Raw genomic sequence first — 5725 nt, forward strand, 5'->3', positions numbered from 1 at the left:
GTCTTCTCGGTTCAACCTCACAATCTTAGACTTTACCTGTTTACTGGAACATAGTTTCACTAACTAAAATGCTTATTATAAAAAATGCCCTTTAAAGTCAAGAAATTAGATTAAATTTAGGGTTATTCTCTAATATTGCTGCTTAATATATTATTTAGATCTCTTTCTTATTTATTTCTGTTGGTCTCTATGAGCATTCTTTAATTTTGTGATTCACCAAAAAATGTTTGCCCACCGTGGAAAATGTTCTGCAGACACCCATGCATATACCTTCAGTTAAATAATCAAAATGAATGTATTAAATGGTAGGAATATTATTTTAGTGTAACAACCAGTACACTAAAATTAGATGCTGTCATTTTTTTTTTTTTTTTGGGTGGGATGTGTTGGGGTGGCGGTTGTTCAGATAATCGAAGGTTTTGATGAATGATGTACAGATAATTGATGTTCTACTAATCATTGATGATTGTTGAGTTTGCATATTGGATGTATTGTTCAGAATTCCCTGTATCAACGCATACGTAATCCCGAGAAAAAGTAAAAAATATTTGACAAATATTAAGTTGAAGAGAACTGATCTGCCCTTAGTGCATTGACTAGAATTGATATTGCACAACTTCAGAGATCTAGTTTAGAATCTCACGCCTTGTGTGCTATCTGACTATGTGGAGTTCTTCCATGTACTTATGTTTTCTTTCTCCCTTGCCAAGACTTGCATAATAGATTTACACTTTATATGTGAGTATGCCCTGCAATGGACTGATGAGCCATTCATGGGTGATTCTTGCTCTGCACATAATAGTGCTAAAGGAGGAACCAGCTTCTCATGCTGATGATCCAAATAAATAGGACAAAAACATGAATAAATCTTCCATCCAGTTTTACATCCATTCCAAGGGCCGGACACCACATTTTCATTTTTTCACTCTGGTGATATTGATCAAAGAAGAATTAATTTGCTCTAAAACTGCATGAAACAAAAGTAATTTTTAATAGGGAATACTATATAACTTGTTAGGACAATTAGATTAGATTTTTCATTGAAGGTTGTGCAACTTAATGTTAACTGGGATCAGTTTTTATGAAGCTGAGTATCAGATGATTTTAAAACTGTTACAATGAGTGTTACCCAACAGTAAAGATAAGCACCTGCCTCCCTACCCGAAGAAATGTTATTTGAGCTCTGCAGGTTAGGATGCTTGTCTTTGTGGTTTGCAGCCTTAGCCGCTGATTTGCACAAGGTCATGGGTTTGATTCCAGGAGTGTACCATCTGTCTGGAGGTGGGTATATTACCATCCTGTTTTCCTCAGCCCAAAACTCTGAACTTGCTTAAACCAGATGTTGGCTTTGTTGGGAAGTGGCGGAGACCCCATTCATTTTGAGAACAGCATGGGAACAAATTCTTGATGAAGCATCAGTACATCAGAACACAGCAAACCTATTGCAAAACATAAAATAATATCAAAATAAATTTGATGAGCAGGTGTCAGGCAACAACAGGAATGTCTAAACAATACTGGTGTAAATGTGCATCATAAGAATTTCTGATGCCCAAATAAAAAGTAGACACTTAGGAAATTAATTTCAGTAACTAGATCTGTAAGATTAATGAAAACCTTCAATATCTTTGATACGTTTCATAGCAAGGTCATAAATGGCTGCTATGAAACATACTATTTGTGTCTTGATTAATAAGGTAACTACTCTTTTAAGCCTTATAAAGTTAGACAGCATATGTTTTTACTTTATGTAAGTTGAAAATTGTAAGGAACCATTCTAATTAATTACAAAAACAATTTAAGTATGCATGGAATCTGTCATGATTTCAAAATGGGAACTTACTTGCGGCTTACTTTTCTCTTCACCTGTGAGTCACCATGGTAACAAAGTGGTCTCATTTTTCAAATACCTGGAAGTAGAAAATTGTGAAGAGAAAAAAAAGAAATGCAAATTGGACAAAAAGGGCACAATACACTTGTCTCCTATATAATGGTTAAATTAGGGAATATGGAAATAAAAGCAGAGCATAAATGCAAGGACTAGCTCTTACTAACTGTGTTTCCAGACTAGTGATACATATTGGTTAACAGTTCATGAAACTAACAATAAAGATATACATCAATAAATACATTTCAGTTCAACCATGTGATATATACAGTATATACACACACTCGGAGTGATGAAACGCCAGAATTAAAAGTGATATTCACATGACAAAAAAAGATCTGTAAAAATATTGTCTACAGAATTGATGGTCAAAGGTCTGGTTGGCCTTAAACATCCACAGCGGAAGAAAACTTCTACCATGGTGAGAATTATAGTAAACAATCAAAGAGTGACGTTGGGGTAACTGACTATTGGGATTATTTATTGGTCAGTTGAATTCATTTTTTATAAATATTGAACATGAGCAAGGTCTGTGCATTTTGACTACTCTTTGATTCTTTGTTGACTCTTGGAATTAATTTTTCCAAAGAGAACCTCTAGCTAATGAATTTGGACTAGGAGAAATTTAAGGAGAATCACTTTGTTCCAAAATTCTATTATCAATTAAAAAATGGAAGCGTGATGATTCTTCAACCCCAAAAAAGTCAAGATACAAACCTGTGCTGGCAAAATCTTTGCATTTTGTTATTATTGATTTGTTGATTGATTTGATAACCTATCATCTATGGGGGAGGAGCGAAAGCTTTAAATTCGTTAAAAATTTCAAATTCCAGTTTTCAATGGATCTCGACTTTTTGGGTCCCCTGATTACTGAAAATATTGATATCTCGATGATGGGCGTGTGCTTGTCTGTATGTGTATGTGTCTGTGTGTCACAGTTTCTTGAGGATGGTCCAGAGCTAAAACGACTGGACGGAAAAATATCAAACTCCAAACTTATGTGCTGATTAGTTTTTGACCCAAACCATGCAAGAGAAAGAGGCACTCCAGAGAAACCCCCAAATACCGTAATTCTGCAAGTAATTATGAGTTAACCTCATCAATTACCATTGTAATGACCTTTTTTATGAGTTTAAGGTCAGCATCAGAGCAGTAAATAATTACAGAAATGTTATAAAATAGTTCAGGTAACTTGGTTCCTAGGCCACAAAGCCTACTGATGCTCACGCCCAAATTTTTTAAAGAGTGTAAACAATATTGATTACATCTTTAAGAATGGCACTTACAACCAGTCAATAACACACTGATTTGCCTTGGAGTTTGTGGCAGTCAGTCAGGGAAAACAGGCAAAGAAATCTATTGACCATTGGGATGAAGTTTAGATCTTGGAGTGACCATTTGGCCAAATGTTTTTACTGTAGCAACTATCCAATTACTGCTGCTAATCTTCTTCTTCTTTCAGCTGCTCCCGTTAGGAGCTGCCACTTCTTCTTTCATATCTTTCTGTCCTCTGCATCTTGCTCTGTTACACTCATCACCTGCATATCCTCTCTCACCACATCCATAAACCTTCTCTTAGGCCTTCCTCTTTATCTCTTCCCTGGCAGCTCTATCCTTAGTATCCTTCTCCCAATATACTCATCATCTCTCCTCTGCACATGTCCAAACCAACGCAATCTTGCCTCTCTGACTTTGTCTCCCAACCGTCCAACTTGAGTTGACCCACTAATGTACTTACGTATTTCTAATCCTATCCATCCTCATCACACCCAATGCAAATCTTAGCATCTTTAACTCTGCCACCTCCAGCTCTCTCCTGCTTTCTGGTAGATAGTTTTTTTTTGGTTTAATTTTAATTGTCTTCCTTTTAAAGATATACAGTAAAAAATATCCTTATCTATTTTTCCTCAAATAGTACCAAAACAATTATATGCAAAGGGAGCCAACATACTATCTAACTTGATCCCATTTTTACCAATGTGTCCATTATACAATATTTGTTTCAATAAAACAGAAAATAAAGAGTCAATTTCAGAGAAATAGCGATGTGTTCTGATCTACAAAAAACGTGGGTCCAGGTTGTCTACCACAAGAGGACTCATATACTCCACTACTAGCTTAATAATATTAACAATAATAATAAATATAATAATCATAATACATTTTGAAAATTTCTTCATGATGTGAGAAGTGTCACTCGTCTGTAGTAATTAGGTGAAGAGCCGTCAGCCTTCTTTAAAAAAGGAACGATGCAGGATACCTACATACCTACAACAACATGCCTGTATAATGCCTCAATGTGAATGTAACTGCCAGATCAGAAGTTTTCTTTTCTTCTGTAAAAAGCCATGCTTTCCCCTGGGGACAAATACTGTAAATCTATCTATCTATCTATCTATCTATCTATCTATCTATCTATCTATCTATCTATCTATCTATTTTTGTTCATCACAATTCTGTATAAAATGAACCATTAAACAATGCAAAATCAGTATTAATTGCTGCTGCAACTGATCTCCTCCATTTCATATATCCAGGACCTCCTTGGTCCTATGGCAACATATATAACATCACCCTTTTAATTTTATGTTCAGTCTATGTCACAAGATCTTTTCAGTGATTTTCAGTTGCAGTCTTAATTTATATAATAATGTAACGAGTAGGAGTCAGTGTACAGTATACCCAGATACTCAGTCCAGTCAGATTGCGAATCACCCCAACAAATTTTTGATTTTGTCTTAAATCATATGGGCAGGCTATGTGTGTGCTAGATTTGAGAACCAATGAGGCAGTCTTATCGTTCTGATATCTCGTGTTTTATGTACTGCCATAGAAAGGTAAAAAAGGGAGCCAAAAATGTTGCTGAACTTGTATCTATAAAGCATTCATACTGCACTAGTTCAGTCATTGCTGTTACTGACATTTGGATAAAGGGGTAATCTTGCAGTATTTTGGAAATGTGAAGTGGTGATGGAATGTTGTCACACAGATACATAATTTGTCACGCCCTGATTAACCTGGTTATATAATCTGTCATCACACGCTAATGAGATTTTTAGTCACCAATTCTGACATCTCCTCTGACTAGAAGTCATGTAAAATGTTACAGATCTTGCTTTTTTTTAACTACAGAAATTAAATATGATGTTTGCACTTCAGTTCATTACCCAGCTTGCGAGGTATTTTCTTGTTATATTCATGTGATTATCTTCCACAAGTTCCTTCTGCATTTTAACAGAATGCTTTTAGGTTTGTTGACAGTGGTAATGTTTAATTAGATTAAAATAACTCAGAATTGTTTTACCATGAATTAATGTTGGTGTCCCATCCAAAAAAGACACTTTCTTGGCTTGTACTTCAGCCAGGATAAGCCAGGCTCTTCATCAACCAATAATGAAAACAAAGAAGATATATTTTCACATTTGGTTTTAATTGAAATATATCGATATATAATAGAAATAGAAACTGCACCACATTGTAAAAAATGTTAATTAAAATTAAATTGAATAACTATGATACTAAACTGATTATGCCATATAAGTAATATTATTTCCCTATTGTGCAAAATTAAGGGATAATTTTTAATAATATAAAGAAAAGGTTTTTGAGATAAGAGTTCATATTATAATAGGGAGTTTAGTATTAATTAAGCACTATCATGTTGGGACTTAGCGCTGCTGCCTCGCAGTTAGGTGACCCGGGTTCGCTTCCCGGGTCCTCCCTGCGTGGAGTTTGCATGTTCTCCCCGTGTCTGCGTGGGTTTCCTCCGGGCGCTCCGGTTTCCTCCCACAATCCAGAGACATGCAGGTTAGGTGGATTGGTGATTCTAAATTGGCC

General features: G+C 35.4%; 1 long non-coding RNA gene across 1 annotated transcript; it reads right to left on the bottom strand.

Moving 5' to 3' along the window:
• Positions 1 to 358: 358 nt before the first annotated feature.
• Positions 359 to 2059, bottom strand: LOC120532872. Its single transcript, XR_005634396.1, has 2 exons — positions 1844 to 2059; positions 359 to 1439 (listed from the first exon to the last, which is right to left on the bottom strand). It is a non-coding gene; the product is annotated as an uncharacterized LOC120532872 (long non-coding RNA).
• Between the last annotated feature and the right edge of the window lie 3666 nt (positions 2060 to 5725).

The sequence above is a fragment of the Polypterus senegalus genome, chromosome 7 (genome assembly GCF_016835505.1).
Source record: "Polypterus senegalus isolate Bchr_013 chromosome 7, ASM1683550v1, whole genome shotgun sequence".
In the NCBI taxonomy this organism is placed as follows: domain Eukaryota; kingdom Metazoa; phylum Chordata; class Cladistia; order Polypteriformes; family Polypteridae; genus Polypterus; species Polypterus senegalus.